Raw genomic sequence first — 25080 nt, forward strand, 5'->3', positions numbered from 1 at the left:
CTGGAGGACTTGGAAGTTGAAAAATTCCCACTTTTTCCACCTTTCCACAAGCAGATCCTATGGTCAACTGTGAAGCTTTAAGGACCTCAGTGACAGCACTTAGAGGCTGAACCCAATCTTAAAGAGGCCAGCAGTAGGATCCTGTCCAGATCTAGTTGCAACAGATCATCTGATTACTCCAAGAAAAGTTGCGTTTTTTGATTTACCTATACCAACACAGGAGGTAAGCCAAGTGATCCTTAGAATACACATCTGTCTCCTGACTAGAAGTGGGAGCAGGCCCATCTCTTCAGGTCTCCACACAGGACACAGACAGGAGGGCCATTCCTCTTCTGTTCATCCACAGATCCAAATGTGTTCTGTGGAGTTGGGAGTGAGGTGCCATTTTGATACCATTCACTAGCCAGTATGTTGGACAGGTGTGGGCTGTTCTCACAGAGTTTCATTCCACGTAATTGTGCAGTTACCTTAAAACTCTGCAAGATTCTGCAGAATCCTGCAAGTGATGGAATTAGGCACGTCATACTGCTTGTTGTGGTTTTTAGCACTGGGAATTTGACCCTGAGGAACCAGGAAAGATTTGACCCCCACCCGGGGTCTCCTTCCCAGCGGTGGAGGGACACCCTTTATGTCCTCAGGGTCAATTTAGCAGAGAGTTCACAAATCAGACAGAGTCACCAACTGGAGGAATAAAGAGAAGTTTATTACATGGATAATAGCTCGAGCTAATACAGAGTCCCAGGACAGTCAAGTGACTATCCTACGGAGGCTGCCCCTTCACTCTGGGGCACCCAACCTTATATACACACAAAACTGCTTAGTCAGACGACAACTCCACCCCTATCGTATTCAAGGTCCTCTGCGGTCTTCAGAATATTTCAGGGATACACGTGTGGTGGGAGAAGGTACAGATGCAGCTGGCAGGAGGTGGCAACAACCTGTACAAACTTGTTCTGGCAGTTACTGATTAAGCACGACAATTCTCTGAACTGTAATTGGAAAAAGTAATATGGCAGCGATAAGCAGATTGCAGCCCAAGGCTGCGAGCACAAGGTCAATCATCAAAGTTCAGGAGGTTTGTCGAGCACATGGCAACATAATAAAGATAAACAGATGCCTAGCAGCTATGGTGTATGATTAACTTTATGTACATTTTCTCAATCCCTCCTTTTGCCATTGTGAGGCAAGTTTGAACGTCATTCAGTGTCTGTGTTAATGGACATAAGGTCTTTTATCTCCTGCTCAAGGGACAGCATAGCCGTGTGTTGAGGAGGGCGAACAGGCCAGGGGGCAAGGGATGCCATACAGCAACCGCACAAAGCAGGTAGGCACTGTACACAAAGACAACAGGTGAGGAATACAGCAGCAAGCACAAAAAGGAATATTAGTATCTTCCAGCCCCATTGGGAAATCAAGCCCCAAAACCAGTCGGTCAAGGACCATGTTCCTTCGTCTTGGTGTTTTGTGGAAGCTATCATATGAAACCTTTGAATAGCTTTATACACTGAAGGGGCATTGTCTGGTATATAAATGCAGCAGCTCGATCCGATCAAAGTACACACTCCACCACGGTCTGCCAAGATAATGTCAAGAACCATTCTGTTTTGAAGAGTAACAGGGCGGTCAGCAGCGAGCTCTGCAGTGATGTTACTCAGAGCTCCTGCTGTTTCATTTATTGTTGCTTCCACGACTCGTGTGAGATGTCTGATATCCCTACTGTTCATCATAGGGCCCCAAAATGGAAGGACTCCTTTAAAGTAGTCCAATGCTTCTTGTGCTGAGGCATCTTCTGCAGATATTACCCCTCTCCGAGTCCTGTGGTGTTGAGGGCCAGCTGTGTAAGTTGGTGGTAGTAACCAAGCAATGTAACACGTGCCGGTCCAGGTGGGTGCCAAGGAGGTGTAGGCATTATTACCACAAACAAAATATGAGTTTCGTGATGGTATCATGGTAGGCCAATTAATTCCATTCAATATTACTGTAGCATTACAGTTACTGGCACCTACACTTCAATTACCACTTTTCTGAAAACAAAGTGGAGCCTTGACCTGTGTTACAAAAATCTTCGGCCAATCCGGGGTGTGGTATTAAAGGATAAAAAATATATGTCAGTAGACATATTTCGTCGGTCAGCATATTCTGACTTTTCTTCCTTTGTTCCATAAACTCTCGTTTCAGTGGGCCAGCATAACTGGTATAGGTGGGTGACCAATAGTCCAGAATTAGTAGCATCCATTGAGGTAGCCCAAATGGCTGATAGTTCATACCAGGCGCTGCAGGAGCCATCAAAAGAAAAAGGGAATGCAATATATGGCAACCTTCTTTGGACGGAACTCGGTAGCAAGCCACATATCCAACAATTTGTTCTATTTACAGCCAGCTGATGTTGATGTAACATAGATATGAAGGTATTGTTTTCATATTCCTTACGTCGTCCTTCCTCATGGGGTGGTAAGGAAACATGGCTGTGTTCTGGAGGCAGTGGCGTAGTTGGTGAGACCTCTGAGTCAGAATCATGGATTACCCACCCAATGCAGGACAGAAGTACCAAAAATAGTATTGTTATGGTGAGACAAGCGATACATGGGCCTAATAGTCTTTTTAAATTACCTATTTTCTTCTTTTTCCTCTTGTCTTCTTCTATAACACTCATTTCTCTTTATTGCTTGTCCCACTAGCAGTTAAGTCCAACCTAGGTGCTGCCCGTGACTGGTGGTTGCTTCACTGTGGGGTGATTCCAGCAGTCCTATTGACACACTCTGGTCCACCCCGACAGTCAAAATCACGGCCCTGCAGCTATCGTCAGACTTAATACAGGGGACAAGCAATCAGTTCATTGTTCATTTTCTTATTTTCGTGGGCGGAAATCGTATCTTTTGGACTGTGGTATGGTATGGTCAGGAAACAACTGTTCAGTGTGACCTAAATCTGAGGGAACCTCCTGCAGCACACTGTCGTTCTGTTTTTTATCACTCCGCATAGTGTTGCTGAAATGGTCCTCAGTCATAGGGTGGTCACCACTTTTTATTTCATCAGAGGGTACGAGTAGGGGTACTTTCTTACAGTGGGATGCATGTATACAATTCTTAGCTCCCTCGACTTTAACTGCTGTTCGAGTATCAAGGAGGACCTGTCGCGGACCTTTCCATCAAGGTTCGAGACACTTTTTCCGCTGGAAATTCTTTGTGAGGACCCAGTCTCCAGGTAGTATCTTGTGGCCTGGATCAGTGGATACAGATGGAAGTGCTTCACGCACCTGTTGGTGAATAGAACGCAAATAATTAGTGAGTTCATTTAAATAGTCCATCAAAACAGGATGTTCTAGTTCTGAGTACTTGTGAGGTCGAGGGACCCCCCAGACATTTGCTGGCCTACCCATCACTATCTCATGGGGTGACAACCCTGATCTAGAGTGAGGCGTCATCCTGACAGACATTAAAGCCAGGGGCAACGCGTCCGGCCACCGTATACCGCGTTCTGCGCATATCTTTGACATCTTCAATTTAAGTGTGCCATTATATTTTTCAACTTGTCCTGCTGACTGGGGGTGGTTAGCTGCATGAAACTTCTGGCAGAGGCCCAACCCTTCACACACCCTTTTCATCACCTGCCCTACAAAATGACTCCCATTATCTGACCAGACACACCTTGGGACCCCAAACCGTGGGAAGAACTCCTTCAGAAGTACCTTTGCGGTGGTAAGGGCAGTATTATCTTTAGTAGGGTAAGCTTCTACCCACTTACTAAACATACAGACCACAACTAGGACATATTTCAAGTTATTACACCTTTCCATCTCAATATAATCCATTTGTAGTACTTCAAAGGGATACGTTGGTGGGGAAAAATGCCCAGCGGGGACTGAGGCACCCTTCCCTATGTTTTGTTGTAAACAAATCATGCAGGATTGAACAAGTTGGTCAGCTACTCTTCTGATATTTTTATTAGACCAAACCGGATCAAGCAAATCACAGATGCTTTTCGCACTAACGTGTGCAGGACCATGGGCCATAGTCACTACTGGCAGCACGAATGCATCGGGTAACATCCATCTTTCCCTCTGTGACAGATCTGTCCAGCACAGCGTATTTTCATCTAACTTGGCCTTCCCTTCTTCCCATTCCTTTCTCTCCTGTTCAGTTGCCTCATCCTGTATCTTCCTGACACTCTCTACCGTGTTCCCAAATATTTCATGGGGACAAACCTTCTCTGTACTATCTACCACATACATGTGTCCTGTCTTTGCATACACTGTATATTTTGCTGTCTGATCGGCTAGGGCGTTGCCCTGTCCAGTTTCATCTGTCACCTTTTTGTGTGCACTACACTTCATGATAGCCATTGTTTTGGCCAACGCCAGGGCAGAAAGTAAGTTAGTTATAAGGGTCCCATGTTGAATACGTGTCCCATGTGAAGTGAGGAATCCTCGTTCTGCCCACAAGCGACCAAAATTGTGTGCTACGCCAAATGCATACTGACTGTCTGTGTAAACATTCACATTAAGTCCTTTACTTAACTCACAGGCTCGTGTTAGAGCTATTAATTCTGCGGCCTGAGCAGAGTTATGTGGTATTCTAGCTGTTTCAACTACAGTGGTAGCTGTTGTAACTGCATAGGCTGCAGAGGTAGTGCCATCGGGTAGCTTGATGCATGAGCCATCTACGTATAATATGCCATCAGGGTCTCTCAGTGGAGTGTCCTGTAAGTCCACTCTCCCTTTTGTTTCATCCTCCGTCCGGAGAATGCAGTCATGTATGTCATCATAAGAATCTTCTGTTTTTTCAGTAATTGGCAATAAAGTGGCAGGATTGAGCGTGTTGCACCTTTTTAATGTTATATGACTAGCTAAAAGTGTCAGTTCATAAGTAGTTAATTGTGCATTAGTAAGATGCTGTGTTTTTGTTTTGTTTAATAGTGCGTCAACAGTGTGTGGGACCAACAGGGTGAGGGGTGAATCCATGACTATCCCGGCCGACTGGCGCACTGCGACCGCTGCAGCGGCTACTGCCCGTAGACAGCTCGGGAGTGCATGGGCCACTGGATCCAGTAGGGCCGAAAAATAAGCACAGGGGTGTTGTTTCCCGCCATGCTCTTGGGTTAACACTGATAGTGAACATCCATTTCTCTCGCTCACATATAACTGAAAATCTTTACGATAATCAGGCGTACCCAGAATAGGTGCTGTGCAGAGTGTATTTTTCAATTCATCAAAACCAGACTGAAAATCATCATTCCATTCAATTTTTTCAGGACAATCTTTGTGGGTGAGATGCAAAAATGGTTTTATTAAAAGAGAATAATTAGGAATCCATTGACGACAGAAGGAGGTAATACCTATAAAGGCCCTAACGTCTCTCTGTGTCCTTGGAACCGGTATGTCTCGTATAGCTTGTATTCTCTCAGCCGTCAACGTACGTCCCTCCTTAGACAGGAGGTGTCCTAGGTATATAACCTCCCTTCTACAATATTGCAATTTGGAGAGGGAGACCTTATGGTGATGGTGTGCTAAATGTTTCAATAAGGCTACAGTATCTGTTTTACAATTTTGTTCTGAAGTGGATGCTATTAAAAGGTCATCCACATATTGAACCAGCGTCGAGGAGCAAGGAAAAACAAGGGCATCTAATTGACCCTTGAGGGCCTGGCTAAAAATGCTAGGCGATTCAGTATAGCCTTGTGGAGCGCGACAGAACCGGAAACTGCGACCACCCAGTGAAAACCCAAAGATGTGTCTACTATCTGGATGAATGGGAATGCTAAAGAATGCATTCTTAAGATCGATAACAGAGAACCAAGTAGCGGAGGCAGGTATCATTGTTAATAATGTCGTAATGTAGGAACAACAGGGAACTGGGGTATTACAATCTTATTGACCGCCCGTAAATCAATAACAAATCGGAGTCCTGGAGACGCAGTGCCATCAGATAATTTTTTATGAACAGGAAGGACAGGACTGTTACAATCATTACCAGGCGTTTCATCAATGACACCCAAATCAATCAACTGGGTCACAATATTTTTGAGTTGTTGTTCAATGTGTTGGGATAATTTGTATTGGGGAAGACGAGGCAATTTGGCATTGGCTTTCAAGCGTATGACATACAGTGGTATGTCCAGACATCCAACATCGTCCTTATGTGTGGCCCATAAAATGTCTGGCAAATCTCGAAGTTCGGGTGGAAGTGGTTTTGACAAAAATTGTGACAGGGAAATATTTGGACCTAGAGTGACATGAACTCCATCCGGAGAGCAATAAATGGTGGCATACAATTTCTTTAATAAGTCCAAACCCAATAAATTCTCACTACAGGCCGAAGTAAGAATGAGAGGGGAGCTAATGGTGTAAGGACCTATAGCAACATGCAGCGGCTGGGTTAGCCACCGGAACACCAGAAAAACCCATAGAGACGTTAATATTGCCAGACAGAGGGACCCCTTGGACCTCTTCCTGTTTAACAGAACTTTTGGTGGCCCCAGTATCTACCAAAAAATCATGTGGAGTACCGTCTAATTGTACCTCAACGTGAGGGCCATTCTGCCTAACAGGAATAGAAACTGGTCCCACCCCCCTCTGTTGAAGGCTGTCCTAGCCAAAGGAGGACCCCTGACCTTCATACGCATCATAGTCGTCATTAAAATATTGACACTGGGATGAAGTATCAAAATAATTCGGCACGGGGGTACTGTGGGACCGTGAAGGGGCCTGCTGGCGGGGTCTGTCTGCAGGACCAGACCTACTGCGTCGTCTGTAGTCCTGTTGCGGTGGGGGCATGGGGCGGCCTGTGGAGTTGTCCTTATTGGGGCAGTCATTCTTCCAGTGGCCCTCCTGCTTGCAATAGGCACACTGATTGTAGGAGAGGGAAGAATGGGGAGGGCGTTGGGACTGCCTGCTGTCATTGGGAGGTCCTTGTGACCTTGATCTGGACTGCTGTTGACAGGGCTGAGGGTAGGCCTGCTGATATAACACCTTCGTTTTCAACTCCTTCGTTTTTTTCTAGTTCTTTTCTTGTTCTTCTATCTCCCTGTTCTCATAATATTGGGCCATTGTCAGTATTCCAGTGGCAGTAGAGACTGGCCACGTACTCACACAATTTCAATTTTCCCTTTATGTCTGGTAATAAATTGTCCACGAATTTGTCAACAAACAGTCTTATCTCCCCTTCAGTAGTCATGTATTGGCCGCTGTAATCAGAAAAGACACCCTCAAACCTTGTATAAAAGTCTGAAACACCCTTGTCCTTTTTCTGTTTACAGGCGGACAATTTATCCCAATTTATCCTGTGTGGTGCAAGTATGGTCTTCATTAAATCCAAAATACGCAGTGGGAGAGCCAATATAAGTGGGTCTGGTTTCGCTCCCCCCACCCTGTCTCTTTCTGCTGCTTGCAATTGGTCCCAGGTGCCCCCTAGTTCAGCATGGTCGTGCCTCCGTATTTTTGACCATACTTCCTGCGGGACTACTGCTGCCATTAACATGTCAATATCGGACAACGTCATAGTACATGATTCAAGAATTTGTTGCAATTCTTTATAATATCCTGCAGGGTTCTTACTGGGGTCAGGTAAGGCAGCTTTTAGGGTATATGTTTCAGATCTTTTCCATGGGGTGTGTACCCACATTTGTTGAAAATTCCCTGCAGTAATAACTTGGCCAGCGTCACCCGTCACCGGTTCTTGCCAAACCGGCGGAACCTCTCTCATGGGAAACATGGATGCCCGTATAGAAGGGCTACATGTCCACAGGCGGTCCCTATATACAAGAAGAGTAACAACATAATCATGTAGACCAGAACCAAACGGCAGCCCAGTAGAGGCACGTTTTCGGAGGTCCACCAGTCCCGCGGGAGCTGAGGAACCATCATCCTCATATTCTTGTATTATAATGTTGCACATAAGGGTGGCTGCATGTAACTGAACGAAACTATCCCATTGTTTCATAGTGTGGACAATGTCCCTGACCCCATAGTCATTCCAATTAGTCATCCACCTCCGTGTCATTTCTTCAATGACATCTTCCTCTCGTGAATTAGAGAACAAATGTCAGCGCAGGGTGCGCATTCGCGGGGTCATGGGGTGGGGGGTATGTGTGGTGTCTAAACAGGAGTCAGGGGTGGGCCAAACGGGGGCCAGTCGAGGAGTGGGTACAGTCAGGCGGGGTGTATCCTCTATAGGTCTGGTGACAGGAGGGGTGGTGGTGGGTGGCGGAGCACTCGTCTGAGATCCAACCGGGGGTGGCACAATAGGGTCACCTGGTGCAGGTTGAGGATGTAGTGTAGGATATATTGGTGGAGTATATAACGGGGGCTTATCTAACATATCGTTTAAAAGGGGGTCTTCCTCTTGTGGCTTATCCACTACTGTCCTGGAAGGGTAACACTTATCAGTTTGTAAGTGAAGCCTTCGGTCATGTTCTGAAATTTTCTGTTGATGTTCAGCTTCGTCAGAGTCATATACCTTTTCAGTCACCGTCCTGGTCTTATGTCTCTGTAATTCTTTCTCTGCCTTCCTACGTCTTTGGTCTGCTTCTTTCTGCCAAGTCCGTAGTGAATCAAACATCCCTGGTCTACTTTTTGTCACAAATAAACGTTCCTGTAAATAGTCTAATTTATCTTTATCAAATGTCCCGTGAATAGGCCATTGTAAATCAGAACTACCTTTGGTTCTTTTTCTCCATATATCAGACCAAATAATTGGACCTATGCCATATTTAACATATATATCATAATTCGGAGTCCCGGCCGGAGGAGCGGGGCATGTTTCCTCCAGGCAGGAGTCCCTACTGCAAAGACAACAACACAATTTCCTGAAACAACTGAACGCTGGCATTCTTCCAGTATATTATATAAAAAAAAAATCTTACATCAGTGGTTTGAATACACCAAATAAGTGGCAAATATGCCTTTTGCTTCCTATATACTTAAATGACAACTGAGGTCAGTCTTACCACTGACGTCGGTCTTTGCAAAGAGCGATAGAAACCGTACAATACTCACAGACCTATTTTTAGACAGGAATCTTTCAACTCCCGTCCTTACCTGACACTTCTGTTATAGTCCAATAGTTGGGGACTCCAGTAGTTCACGGAAAACAGAGACCCGAATTCAGACAGCGCCAGGAGAAGTCGAGCCGGCTGGAAGACACACAGTGGAAATCCGCAGGTCCACGACAGAGAACGAAGCTCAGAATCTGGTGTGGGGCGCCTCCCTTGGAAATCCAATCGTGAGTCCTCCGTCACCTGGTCGGTCCCCTGGATGCCTGACTCGGGTCCCTGTTCGGGTGCCAACTGAGGAACCAGGAAAGATTTGACCCCCACCCGGAGTCTCCTTCCCAGCGGTGGAGGGACACCCTTTATGTCCTCAGGGTCAATTTAGCAGAGAGTTCACAAATCAGACGGAGTCACCAACTGGAGGAATAAAGAGAAGTTTATTACATGGATAATAGCTCGAGCTGAGTCCCAGGACAGTCAAGTGACTATCCTACGGAGGCTGCCCCTTCACTCTGGGGCACCCAACCTTATATACACACAAAACTGCTTAGTCAGAGGAAAACTCCACCCCTATTGTATTCAAGGTCCTCTGCCGTCTTCAGAATATTTCAGGGATACACATGTGGTGGGAGAAGGTACAGATGCAGCTGGCAGGAGGTGGCAACGACCTGTACAAACTTGTTCTGGCAGTTACTGATTAAGCACGACAATTCTCTGAACTGTAATTGGAAAAAGTAATATGGCAGCGATAAGCAGATTGCAGCCCAAGGCTGCGAGCACAAGGTCAATCATCAAAGTTCAGGAGGTTTGTCGAGCACATGGCAACATAATAAAGATATAACCGATGCCTAGCAGCTATGGTGTATGATTAACTTTATGTACATTTTCTCAACCCGCACTGCACAATCATCTCAAAAAGCACAATGCAGCATGCTAGAGGAAGCTACTTCTTTCTGCCACTTGAGCGGCAACTTTCTCAATGCGTGCAGCAGCTTTCTCAACTTGTGCAGTACAAACCTACTGTGACCACCTGTGTTTTGAAATCTCACCGGGAGATGGTGTTCTGCTTGATTTTCTCGCTCACAAACTTAACTCCACCACGCAGCGGCTGGCAGCGTTTTTCTGAAACCCTGTGCTCTAAGAGGATTGCAGAGTGGGTAAAACTCTCTAAACTCTGCCGGAGGAATGAGTTTACCACCCACCCCTAGGGTATGGGTAACTTCTGGATGCTGTCAACACCAGAGCAGTACGTGCTCTATTGGCGACAAAAATCCAAAAACCCAGCACTCTCAAAACAACGTAATTTATGCATTGTGCTGATATGTTGTGGTTTAACCTTTTGCATTGCAGAGTTGAATCCTGAAAACTTATTTTTAATATGCTTACAAATACTGTTCCTTTGCAATGTATTGCTGCAGGTTTTCAGAGTGTGTTAGGGTGTGGCCCCTTTCCAGGGCCTTCCAGAGACTTTCCCTGCAACATGCCTGGGCGTGGTTCTGGGCTGGGCCAATACTCTATAAAAGAGAGCCAGCCCAACACCCAGTGCTCACTATTCAGAGGTCCCGGTGCAGAGCAGCAGCTTCTTCCTGAGCTCCTGTCCCGGCGGCCTATTTGGATCTTCCAGTCTTCTGCCCTTCATCCTTCATTGGTGATCATTGTTCCAGGCGGTAAGACGGTGGTTGGACTGTCCCAACACCGTTATTGAGAATTTTCATATTCTTGGTTTAATTCTTAAATGAGTAACAGATTACTTGCGTGCTACCATTTCTTGACATTTATATGGTAGTTTACAAATAGGCAAGACGCGCGATTTGTTTCATAAAGGTTTGACTTTGTTATTCAATGAGTGCTACCATTTCTTGACATTGGCATGGTGGCTTAAGAATCGGCAAGACGCGCAATTTGTTTTATGGTGTTTAAACATTGTTGTCCATTGCGCGCTACTATTTCTTGACATTTACATGATGTTTTACGAATTGGCAAGACGCGCAACTAGTTTCATGAGGATTTAACTTTGTTGTTCATTGCGCGCTACCATTTCTTGACATTTACATGGTGGCTTAAGACTCGACAAAAGAAGCGCGATTCATTTCATTGTACTTTGATCTTGTTATTTATTGTGAGCTGTTATTTCTTGACATTTACATCGTGTTTTACGAATCGGCAAGACGCGCAATTCGATTAATGATGATTTGACTTTGATATTCATTGCGTGCTACCATTTCTTGGTATTTTACATGGTGACACTTGAATCGGCAAGACTCACGATTCTCTCCTCGAGTTTATTTCATGTTGTTTATTGTATGCCAATATTCTAAGATATTTATTATGTAAAATTCGAGTCGACAAGTTATGTGATTTGTTTCCTGAATCCATATTGTGTTATTCATGGTGCACAATCCTTTTATGGTGTTTACTATATATATATATATATATATATATATATCTGCAATATGCGCAATTTGTGTTGAAACATTTTAAGATTACACAGAAGGCCAGAGTTTCTAGATGCAATATTGTATGGTCCTAGTATACATTCTCAAAACAGGATTTATATGACTGGTTTAAAATTTAGTCAGAATGTTTTTCTGATTCTCATGTAAAGGAAAGTACTTGAATAAGAAAGTTTTCATTTAATTCATCTTGATTCCCCTACAGGTATCCGGCCATCTTGAAACGTAGTCATTTTAAACTTAACTCTTAGATTGCTCATGTTTTCAGAGTGACTAGGCTTAGAATCATAGTCTAGTATTGATTTCAGGGGATATAATTTTCATATTGTGTGTTCTAACCTTTTTCTTACTACAGGTCTCCTTCCCAGCGGTTCCCTTCCCAATCCCCTCTTCCCCTCTTGGACTCTCTCTGTCTCTGTGATTTATCTATCAGAGTCTTGGAGATGTTCAGTGGTGGACGTGTTGGGAACGTGCACAGACCCCGAGGATCTGGTGACTCTGACAGATGCTCCCTAAAATATGGACAGAAAGTGACCAAGGTCAAACCTTCCTGTGTGCTTGTTTACTGAAACAATCCCACAATGCAACACTACAGCAAAATTCAAATTTGCTGAACTTTTCAGACCCTAGAGGAGGTGGGTGACCCACCCAGGAGTGTGTCTAGGAAAATAGCCGGTCCTCTTCTCCTTAACCACAACAACCACATCAGGGACCAAAACTCCCTTCCATTGGGATAGAGTCAGGATAGCAAAAATGTGACCTGTGGTTAAAGGTTCCTTCTTCACCAGGTCTCACCTAATGCTTAACTATGACCAGACAGGCCTCACCCTGGCCCATTTCAGGTTAATGAAGTTCCTGAACCTTCCCCAAATACAATTTCAGAGAGAGGATGAGTAAACCTACCTCACACCTAGGTCTTCCTACTGAAAGGCCAAAGCTGTTTCTGCCTGCTCTGGCAGACGTTTTCATACCTCATCGAGAAGATAGCATTTACTGGGAGGACAGCTGCAGGCAGGATAATGTTAATTAGCTGATTGGAGCTTCAGCTAGGAAAAGTATAACTTTCTAAGAGTTGTTCTGCTGTATATCTATCAAAAACCCAACTTTTTTCATCAGGGGAAGTGAAAAAGGCTTTTAGGGGCTAGTCACTGTAGAAACAGGCCTAACTTAAATTCATACATGTTCCACCATTAAATACTAGGAGGCATATTTAAGAAAAGGTGGTGCATCATAGCAGGCTGTTCTTACACCCCCCACCAGAACCTAACAACACCATGGTTGCGTCGTATTTATAATACAGCACTCCATGGTGGTTGTTAGCACAACATTGTAAAAAATGTTGACGCTATTGTGGCGCTTTGCTACACTAGCTTAAAACATTTTGAAGCTAGTGCAGCAAAGTGCAAAGAAGCCCATAGGTTATTATGGTAGCATCATTTTAATGGCTGTTTTGAGTAGGCATCAAAATTGAAGCCAAAAATGGCACAGTGAAATGAATTTCACTGCACCATTTTTGTGGGCCTCCCTGTGTGCGAACGCTTCCCATGCATACATTATGCCTTCATGCATTGCACCACTTTGTAAATATTGTGCAGCAAAAAAAGCCAATTTAGTGCCACCTTAGTGTCAAAAAATGTATGCTATGGTGGCACCAAGGTGGCGCTAGGGGCTCTTCAATATGCCCCCGGGTGCCATACCTCACAGGCTACAAGGCATACTTAGGGGTGACTTACTTAATATTTAAAAGTATGATTCCATCCTATCTAAAAGGTTTATTTTTACAAATCAGCCTATCGGTTTAAAAGCTGCAGCAGTAAGGCAACACATGAATGCATATGCATTGTGAATGGCACAACATGTGGTGCAGTCTACAGGTGAAATTGAACCTTCCACATCATTGGTATATTTTCTAAACAGTATGCTATAGCCTTACTGTAAAGTAAGGGGCATATTTACATGCCCCTAGCGCCACCGGAGCATCAGTTGTAGCGGCACTCCAGTGGCGCTGTGCACTGTGCCATATTTACAAGGCGGGACCAAGCCACTTTTTGTGACTTAACATCGCCTTGTAAATATGGGCTCCACCGATGCAGTTTTCTGTGGCAGAAGGGCATTCAATGGGTGTTGCTGTAGGCGTTCCACCGCAACCCCCATTGCTTTTGATGCTGTCACAGATTTACAAGGAATCGTAAATCTGAGGCACCGCCAAAACCTAATGCCACCCAAGGTGCAATGAGGAGAAAATCTTTTATTTCTCCTCGTTTTTGCTTTTTCTATGTGTGCTATACGATAAAAGGAAACCTATTAGTCAAACCCTTAGGAAAGCTTAGAACTATATGGGACTTAAATAAAGAGGGTTGGTCAGGTAAACAAATAAATGCCGAAAGTGCAGACAGATAGCCCTTCACTGTCGGAACTGCTCAACCTTGTTCTGCCAAAGAGAGCACATTGTAAAGCATTGGACAAATGGGTCTGTAAAAGATCAATGTGTCTCTCCTCACACCATTTAAAAACTTGGCCCATCTACCAGCTTAGACAGTTTTGGTGGAGTGTTGCCTGGCCGATAATGTAATATCCACCACTTCTGGGGGAAGAGAAAAAAATGTCAGATTGCCCCGTTCAATCTCCAGGCATGTAGGTGCAGGTTCTGGAGATGGGGGCGTAGAGGCCACCCCTGCAACTGCGAAAGGATGTCCGCCCTCTGAGGGAGACAGAACAGAGGGCACAGGGAGAGGTGAAGGAGGTCTGTGTATCACACCCTTTTTGGCCAATCCGAGGTTGTTAATATAACTTGGGTCCGGCCTTAGCAAATCTTCTTTAGAACCTGAGGAATCAAGGGTCTGGGAGGAAATGCGTAAAGCAGCTGGTTGCTCCAGCTCAACTGAAATGTGTCCCACAATGCTTCCTGCATTGGAAACTGGAGGCTGCAGAAAGACGGGCAGTGGACGTTCTCTCAAGTGGTAAACAGGTCTATCTGAGGTGCCCCCCATAACTGGAAAACGTGAAGAACCACTTCTGGATGGAGATGCCACTCATGGTCGGTTAAAAAGTGCTGACTGAGACTGTCCACACATACTTTGAGAACTCCGGCCAAATGGTTTGCTACTATGCAAATCTGATGGTCTTGAGCCCAGGACCAGAGTCGTAGATTCTCCCTGCAGAGAAGATACAACCCTACCCTACCCCCCTGCTTGTTGAAAACCACATTCTGGTAGTGTTGTCTGTTAAGACTTGAAGTGACTTATCACAAATGGAAGGGAGGAAGGCCCTGAGAGCCAGATTGAATCACAAGCCACTCCAACAGAGTGATGTGAAACATTTTCTCCAATTCCCTCAGATGCACTCCTCATCCTAGAGTGGAAGAATTTGTTATGACTGTGGTCACTGGAGGTGGAAGAAAAAAATGGCATCCCCTGAGATAGGTTGCTGTCCTCTCTCCACCATTGAAGATCCACTGCAGTGTCTCTGAAGACTGTATTGGATTCCTAAGATCCCTGTTGTGTTGATGTTGAAACCACTGCTTGTGGAGACACCACTGGAGAGCCTCATGTGGCAGTGCGGGTGAGTGGCCTGCAGAATACAGGAAGTGAACAGAACCAGCAGATATAGGACCTTGAGGACAAGAACAACCGCTCCATCCTGAAACATTGGAATCATAGCCTGAATGTTCTGAATCCTCTGAGAAGGGGGAAGGAATGATTCAATTTTGTGTCCAGTACTGCCCTTATGAACAGGAGGCACTGAGAGGGCTCCAGGTGAGATTTGGGCACGGTTAACAAAAAACCCAGGTTGAACAACAACTGGATTGTCACCTGCAAATGGTGCAGCACTAACTCTGGAGACTTGGCTTTGAGCAGCCAATCATCCAGTTAAGGGAATGCCGATATTTCCCACCTTCTGAGATGCGCTGCAACCACCGCCATCACCTTTGTGAAGACTTGAGTTGCAGTAGTAAGACAAAAAGGAAGGACTGAAAACTGGTAGTGCTGTGACCCTTTCATGAACTGGAGATACTTCCTGTGTGGCTGCAGAATGGGGATGTCAAAATATGCATCCTGCAAGACAATAGAAACCATCAAGTCTTCCTTGTCCAGTGCCAGAAGCACTTGTGCTAGGGTCAGCATTTTGAACTTCTCCTGTTTGAGGTACCAATTCACAATCCTCAAGTCTAGGATGGGCTTCAACTGACCATCTTTCTTTGTGATCAGGAAATACCTTGAATAACATTCCTGACCCCTTTCCTGCTCCAGAACCAACTCCACTGTGCCCTTTAACAGCAGATTGTGTACCTCCTGCTAAAGCAGAAGCAGTTGATCTTCTGAACTAAAAGAATGTTGGGGAGGGGGAAACTCCCAAAAGGGAGGGGCATACCCAAATCCTCCAATGCTCAACATCCATGAGTCTGATGTTATTAACTCCCACTCTTGAAGAAAATGAATTAACCTTCCCCCTATGGGCAACACATGATGCTAAAAGGGGAGAGAACTAGGGCTGCTTTCCTGACAGGTTCCCAGTGAAAGATGAAGTGGAAGAGGAGGAAGGCTGCTGGATGACACCACTTTGCCTAAATCTTCCCCGACCCCTGCAGGGTCTGTAGAGGGGGTTGGCAGATTGTTGTCCCTGGAACTGCTGCCTCCCACGAAAGGAGGAGCTCTAGCCAAACCCCCTAAATCTTCTGAGAGGTCTAAAGGGTGAGGAGAGAGATTGGAGACCCAGAGACTTAGCAGTGGCCTTACTCTCCTTGAATCTCTCAAGTGCTGGGTCAGCCTTTTCTCCAAATAGTCTCAACCCATCAAAAGGGAGCTCCATTAACTCGTACAAACATTAGGGGAAAGCCCTGCATGCCTTCTGCTGGTCATCAATGTACCCATGGCCTGGCAAAGGAGTGTGCAGTGCCCAGGTCAGATTGGATGACCTGCTTAGCCTCTAACTGATTGTATTGCAACAACTCTTTAAAATGCTCCTCCACATCTCGCGGTAGCTCGGGAACCACTTCCTTAGCAGAGTCCATCAGTGCATGGATGTATCTGCCCAACACACATATAGCATTCTTAGATTTTAATGCCATGCTACATGAGGAAAACATCTTTTTTGCAGTCTGTTCCATATGTTTTGACTCTGTAAGCGGAACTTGTAGGGAAGGAGCCAAGAGCTGATTTAGCAGAACAAGAAGCCTGGGCCACCAGACTTTCAGATGTCGGATGTTGGCTGAGGAGTTGCGGGTCACCAGGAGTAGCCCTCTATCTCCTATTGCTGACATTGGAGTAGATACAGGCTACGGCCACAAATCCAGAACCGGCTCCGACAAGGCCTCATTATATGGAAGCAAAGGTTCTGAAGTAGTAGAGGAGGAGTGGAGAACTTCAGTCAATATGTTGGGCCTTAGATCTGATGTTGGCAATGGAACTCCAAAAGGTCAGACGCTTTCCTGATCACACTGTCATAAGAAGTTACTTCTGGAGGCGGAGATAGCAATTCCCACTCCAGGGAGGTGTCTAGGCCACTTGCCACCTCAAACCCTTCAAAACGATGAGCATGAGAAAGGGATTTATCCTTCCTCCAAATCCTGATGCTCCTTTAGATATTGCTGTTCTTCTAGCAGTTTCAATACCTCTGTTCTTGACCTCAACTTAGACTCCATTCTCGACGTCAATGAAGAATGAACCTACACTGAGGATGTATGTTGCATTATCCGACGTCGGTATCAGTAGAAAAGGAGGTTGTTTATACTGTGCTGGGCAGTCTAGATTAAAGGTTAATGGACCCGTGGGGCCCACAGGCACACAAGCATGGGTCATGGCCCTGTTACAAATGCTAAACATAGCACTGAAAAATGCAAATGGAGCTGCACCAGGAGCCAGAAAGGCTGGATATTCTGCTTGAGGCTGGAACCCACTTGACTCATGTTCCTGCTCTGATAGAGTAACTGGAGAGAATGGCAACATAGCAATTGCCGGTGACAAAGAAATCTCTACCAAAGATGGCATCTGTGATGTCTCTGCTGACTTTGGTTGTGGAGTCAAAAGGGTAGGGCTCATCTCCCAAGTTTAATGGCACCGAGACATGGACATCGATTACAAGATCCTTGGGCTGACATCTCGAGACGAGCGATGTCGATAACTGTGGCAACGCTGCTTCTTAGGAGAATGAGATGACCTATGAGAGGAAGACTCTTCTCAAGGCCTGGAACTTGCAGCCTCCTCTCGAGGTCTGGATCTATAATGGCCTCCCTTTTCCTTCTTGGCTTTCGTCAGGAACAGCTTAGCTTCTCTCTCTTTAAATGCCTTTGGGTTCATTCACTGGCATGAAGAGCATCCCTCGACATTGTGGTCGGAAGTCAGGCACCAAAGACTGTTCTTGTGAGGGTCAGTTACAGACATATGACCCCAAAACACCAACAAAGCTTAAAGCCCAACTTCTTCAGAGGAGACATTGTTGTACAAAAAAGATTTTGACAAAGAGCTCCCTTGACACAGTATAACACCTGGAGAGGCAGAAAAACTGTTAGCGTCAAAGGTGTGGAAAAAAGGGTACTAATGACAAATCAGATCTATATTCATTGTCAATACTTGTTTCAATTGTCAATGTGCCCGTTGGGAACATTCTTTTTAAACTACTATTTATAGCACTGGCAAACAATGCCTTGAGACTTTATTAGTACCCTAGCATCACTTCAATCTCTCTCTCTTCCCCCACCAATGTACACTCTAGAAAGGACAGTCAATAGTTTTCTCAAAGTTTCACTCAGTTTTTTCTGTGTCTATGCTTTCGTCTCCACTCCTTGAATGCATGGGTCTTTCTCGATGTTATTTTGATGTTTGTATTTATGTGTACTTCCCAACAGGGGCTATGTTTTTAAGAAAATGTTTTCTCCTTTTGAAAAATTGGATTTTGAGTTGAATTTCTCCAGGATACATCACTTTTGTTACAGCTGAAATTAACATGATCAGTTATTGTAACATTTGGTCAGTTTGCATTTTCATGAAATCTCGTTGTTTTAAACAACTATCTGTTTCAGAAGGCTAATGTCTATTATTTACCTTCAGTAATCATGTAATGTTCCTTTAATTGTTGCTCCACTTTCAAATATCTGCTTTTTTGCAACTTTTCTAAAAAGGTTTAGAGAAACTGGCGTTTATGTGTGATGCAGTCCATGGTTGCTTTTCTGGTTTGGTGTAAGGAACAACGAATTAACCCATCTAGGAGGAAACTACTGAATATTGTCATTTGTGATACCTTATTTTGCATAGCAATTCCACAGCCCTGGAAGGCATATTTGTTTAGTGTTGGTACCAGGGGCGGCTCCTCCGCTAAGACGCAGGATCGTCACCCCACTGGATTGTTGGGAAAGGTAAAATAAAATGATAATAACTGTACGTTATTATAATTTTATTTTTCCTGGGAGAAGGAGATGGGCTGGGCACTGAGCCTTGCTTTACTGCTTACCAGGCTCCATTTCTACCATATGTTTTTTTGTATTGCTGTGTAGCTATTTACATATTTTAACTCAATATTCAATGCTGTGAAAATTAATTATTTGTATGTAACACACATTGCCACCCACTGTATTTATTGTCAGTGTCTGGTCTGCTCTCTGGTTTAGATTAGGTTGTTCCTATAAGGGAACACAAGCATTGTCACAAGTAGGTACATTGCAGCTGACAGCATAGTGCATCAGTTGAAAGAAGTACTTTGTCCTTTACAGGGGTAGGCATAACTGGCGGAATGCAGAGTGGTGTAATTATGTAAAATTATGTGTAACTACATACGATGTATCCTACACTCAGAAAACTACCTAAACAGTCTTTTTGAATTGATTTCTGATTCACCACGCTCAAAACACTTTCTCTCATGTTCGGATTTGCAGTTCTGTGCTAAAAAAAGGTGCCCAGATGGTCCGCTCAGGTGAAAAATGTACCTAAAATGTTTGTTGACAGTGTGTGTTCAAAACATTACTTTTTGTGTTAGACTTTTAGATTTTGCATTTAAAAAATGACCAATTAATCCACTAGGGGAAACAACCTTTTCAAAGGACTCTTTGAGCACATTTTAAAACCATTTGTTTTTTCTTCATTTATTTAGAAGCACTGCAAATAGGAATGTAGCCTGCAGGTCCTCACTACAAAACCAGCGCCTATGGCAGTGAAACCAACACCCACCCTGCCAGCCCACTGAAATGCCCGGTAGTCAGCCTTGCCCTGGCTAGACAAGGCCAGATACCTTTGCAACGACTTTCCCCCTGAATACCAGCTGTCAGTGAAATATAAAACTCCCAGGGGGTGAACTAATGTGATCTGTCTGGGCACAGTTCAGCACCTTACCAATTTTAGTGTGAATGGTCCTTAGGTGATGGCTGTGACTGCGCTAGCTGCGAGTGAAAGGCATCCTGCATGCTAGGAAAGCTATGCTCTATCCCTCTCTGCCTATAGGGGGCCATTTACCTACTCAATGTGGGTAGGATTCTAGATATTATAAGTGACATTTTGAGATTGGGTATTGTTGCTAATTAACACTACTGTAACCCCAACCATTGGTAGATTAGGTCACATGGTCCTGACAAAGTGCCCAGATCCACAAGGACTTTACAAGGCACAAAATATGTTGAGTGACATTCTCAGCTGTACTGGATCATTGTCTCCAACAAAGGCACTATTCATTTTTAATTTCACAAGAGGTTCCATGTATTAACATTTTCACGGTGTCTCTTAGCTATTGTTATATCCCACCTACACCAATCTACACACACAGCAACTCCACTTACACTTCATCACAACACCTTTTTTTAAAAGACCAGACTAACAGGGACCTGCCCAGTGATAAAGCATGACACCCATCTGAATGTATGAGGACTCTTGCTTCTGAGCAGTCAGACCCCTCCCCCCGATCTGCTTACTCAGACTCATCTTGATCTAATGTTTGTTTGATTTTCTTTACTGTAAAATAGCTCGAGGGACTGTTTCAAAAAGGCAAAATCCATCTGCCATCAGGTAGTCGTGTATTCAGCTCCAAAAGCACTCCTCCATTCAGATAAATAGGAGAAGCCCATGTTTGCAGCTCTAAGATAAGAGGTAGTGCTAAAGATGTCCTTTTTGCCCCCTCTTCCTATTCTCTCCCAAATATCTAGCCATTGTCCTCTGAGCCAAGGTTGTTAGCTCTTTCAACCAAGGATGTGCATTTGCGCTCTGAAAGTTTGATAAGTGGCAACACTGTTTTTGAGCCAATTCTGGCACAGAAAGCCTCTGTACATTTTCATTAGGTTACTTTTCTGCTTACATTTTCATAAATCTGTCTGTACCATTAAATCAAATGTTTAAAAAATAAGCAGGAAAAACTTTGCTAGATATTTTTAGCCTTTTCCAAAGCAGAAAAAAGGCAATTAAGATATAAAGTATATATTTGGTTGCTTCAGTAATGGCTTAGCAAGGCCTACACAGTGGAAACGATTGTTTTAGCTTTCATTTCACTCTGAGAGCCCACTAACCCCAATAAAAGGTGAGACATATTTTATATATTAGCACTCTTCCCTGTGAGTGTACAAGGCACACTTTAGGGGTGACATGAATATATTAAAGTATGCCTTTTCTACATGGCAAATGCATTTTACCTGCCATGTGCCATTCCAGTGCAATTAGGCTATAGTCCAAACAATGGTGCCCCTGAGAAACATATATTTTTGTAATATATGTGTGTGGCGTAAATAAACACTGCAGACCACATATGACATTAAAGATTCCCTGCCCCAGTTGCACTTTATAATGAACACATAGGGAAGTTAAACAGGTCCTACATGGAGTTTTAATGTACAGCTCATGTTTGAGACAGGCATCACATGTACTTTACAGCTGTTTGGCAGTGGTTAGGTGCACAGATTTCAAAAGCCAGCAAAACCAGACAGAAACTGGGGGACCGCAACAAAAATGTGGTAATTTCCTATACTAACACAGTGGGAAACCCTGTCTTGAGAGTGTAAGTAAAACTGCTCAATACTGGTTTGTCAAATCTACCACTAATTGCTAATTTTGAGAAGTCCTTGATCCAATATTTTCCGGAACCTATAGAACTTTATTGATTCTATATATTTGCCTATAGGTTCAGTCTGTGTATTTCGTAAGCCCAGCAACGCAGCGATTAGGGCTGCAGGATGATGCGAGAGAAGGCTCCCTACAGAATCTAGACGCCACTACTTTCTTTTCACAGTTTGGGTTTTGGAGGAGGCCTATTGCAGCAACACTCTTAACGGTTTCCTGAAGAGTAGAGCAGGAAACTGGCATAAATGCATGTGTGTTGTGCGAACTCCCACACCTCCAGATGCTCGGCTGTAACTACACTGGTTGTTCTGCCATAAGTTAGAACTCATGCTCCCCTGGATAAATGCACATTGCCATCATTTCCACATACCCATGCGCCGTTTCAGTTTCATCTATCCAGCGATGTTCTTTCATTGCTCTAACTATGCGCTCTAAAACTATAAACGTTGACATTGCCATGTTGCTCTCATGTGAAACTGTCGTTAGAAGCCATGACAAGGCCTTAGAATTGAAAGTTCACTTTGACGGGTTCCCAGAGTGAAAGTTCGACAGCAGTAAGGCTATCACTGCTCTGAATAGACCTCGCCTAGAAATCCTGAACAATATCACTTTGGATATTACAAAACCTCTGCAGAGAGCATTTCAACTCTTTTAATCTTTATTCCTCTGCAGGATGCTGTCATTAAATGACTTAAGAACTAACACTTTATGCTAATGACACGTTAAAATAATTTAAAATTACAATAGAAGTCTTCCCGAAAGTGTGTGTGACATCCACATTATTTCCAAATGATTTGGGTATTAATGCGTTATTACAATGAATATCATTGACTGGAGAAGGATACAGCACACCTGTTAGGATTAGAGCTCACCAAAGAACGTTAACTCATATTTTCTTAAAACGACATCTTCATTGAGCTCTCATAAATGCCTCTTTGTAGAAGAACTAATTAAGTGCCTATTTTAAACCTTAATTCAAGGGACATCAGATTGAAGTGGTTAACTCAATATTTTGAATAATATTCATGTCATTGATTTGCAAAGTTTTGTACATTCATATTTCAAGTGACACAATTTCCCTGGTCTCCGCCTCCACATCAAACCCCATCCCACGACACTCGTAGAATCCGATTCAAAACCTACATTATAGCTTTCTAACTGCACAGCCAAAGGCTTTTGGGCGAATAATTTTCTTTAGGTAAAACCTAGCTCAAATCTTGCGGCCTCTTGCGGGCGAACTACGCACATTATGAATTTGTGAAAAATAGAATATCAGAATGTGCAATAATTGCTCACCCTGTAAATACCATATTGTGTTTTACTGGGTGTATAACACTTCCAAGATTTGCTAAACTCGTGGAATCCCGCCCTAACTGCATATGCATTTCTGAAATCAAATTTGAAATACATGATGCTATACATGTTTCTCATAGACAGTGCCTTTTACACTTTAATCATATAATATATGTGCTTAGGGGCAACCTGGAATCCCAGGTAAGACCAACTTTATATAACACCTGAGTCAAACAAAAGTACTTTATATCATAGGCCGCATTGGGATTTATCCATGTTACACTCAGGGGGAACATTATTTTCTCTGTCATGCAATAATTCCACACTAGTCCTTTTTATGGGCGAGCGCAAAGCGCTCCGTCCCGTTCTGTATTCTCTCTTTGGACTTCCAACCACGCCCCTGTCACGTCAGTCACTTACATTGGTTCGTGGGCTTGCCTTTAAAAGTCAGCTTGTTTTCATTTGTGAAAGGAATGCATACCTCATGCCTTTTCCGGTGTTTAGCCCACCTACACCTCACCGGTAAACTACTAAAAATATACGAGGCTCGATGTTTTCAGCATGGTGTTTGGACTACTTCCTCTGTTTATTTTCCATGCAGCACGACCGGGCTGCATTTTACATAGTGCGATCGTGCTGCGTTTTTTTTCTCCTTTATAACTCTACACTGGTATCATGGGGCCTTTCCTACTAAGGCTGTAAAAACTGGGCCGAGTACATGCAGTGTAAAGCGTGCAGGAACAGTGTAAATTGTAAAAAAAATTGCATTGACAGGGACTATGAAAGAACATGTTTTTAAAGGACATTTTAATTGCAACACACCATATTGGGTGTACTGTTTAATATGTCCTTGTAAGAAAATCTATGTTGGTAGCACAATTCATTGTGCCAAGAAATGGGTATTAGAACCTAGAAGAGCTATGAAAAATCATGACAGTAATTATCAAGTGGCAAGACATTTCTATGATAAACATTTTGGAAATGAAAACTTACTCCGGTTTGCAGTGATTGATCAGGTGATAGCAAACTGTCGAAGAGGAAACAGAGAACGGGAGTTATGGATTTTGGAATCAAAATATTTAATAGAATTTGATACACTTGATCCTTTGGGGTTAAATTCCAGTGAATAAATGTGTATACATTTGGGATAGAAACAAAAGATCTGTAAATATTACAAGCCTGTTTGAGATGTACAGTAGTCTATTAATTTTAATGATACTAACATTGAATTTAGGGTTGTGGGTAATTTTTGATTTCACTGATTGGCTTTTTATAAGTTATTTGTAATCAGGCAGAAGTGCATTAAAATAAGATGGAGATGTGTGGATTATAAGGATGTAAGTGTTTCATATAATGAAATGTGGGACATATTTTGAATTTTAGCTCTCCGGTTAATATATACTAAAGGATTTGTGGATACCCAGATGTATTAAGAATTGTAAAATCGATTTCTTGGTAATATTGAATATGAGTTTGCCCACAGGGTCATGATGGTTTTTCTAAAAAATTGGAAGAACATGAAATATTATATATGTAAGAAAGAGATTACCAGGGTAGAGGTATGTATATATATTTATATTCTAACTTGTACATATAATAAGGATATATAAGAAAAAGATCAATATAAAAGCAAAGTATAGATAAAATGCACTGTTTCATATATGAAAGAAAAAATTGACATATGACTAGGAATTACTGCACCACTCCAAGATGGCTGCCACTGTGGGAGTGTTAATACTGAGATGTGGATGTATGTCAGTTTTTTATATTATTTATAGATGTGTTTGCATACCAACTCTATCCGTGACCAAGGCTACGGCCGAAACGTATTGGATGAGTTTTTTCTCCTTCATACAATTTATTTATATTGACAGCAACTTGGAGGTGTCCCGGCTTTCCTTAAAGCAAAGAGGAAATGTTTGTCCTCAATATTCTTGCACAACATTTTGGCCCACAATATTTTTGTTTCTGATATTCTGTCTAAATACCGTTGGGAGATGAGGTGGTATCTTTGTTCATTTCACTAGCCAATAGGTGTGAGGGACTTGTCTACATTTACTGAGTAATGAGCAAATGTTTCCATGAACAAACCTTTCCACTTTTGAAATATATCCTGTTTGCCTTGCTAAAAACTATCCCATAGTTCTTAGTAAAGCTCAAGATGGTGAAGTCTTTCTGCCCCTGGAGGTAGCTTGTTGCACTCTCAAGAGGGTGTTTAAGGTAATGAGTATTCTCCTCCCACTCAATCATTCCAAAGTGGTTCTATGGGCTGCTCCCTCCTCAACTGTGACTAAAGCCAGGAGGCTAAGGGTGTGGTTTGA

Source organism: Pleurodeles waltl, chromosome 1_1, assembly GCF_031143425.1.
Source record: "Pleurodeles waltl isolate 20211129_DDA chromosome 1_1, aPleWal1.hap1.20221129, whole genome shotgun sequence".
In the NCBI taxonomy this organism is placed as follows: Eukaryota; Metazoa; Chordata; class Amphibia; order Caudata; family Salamandridae; genus Pleurodeles; species Pleurodeles waltl.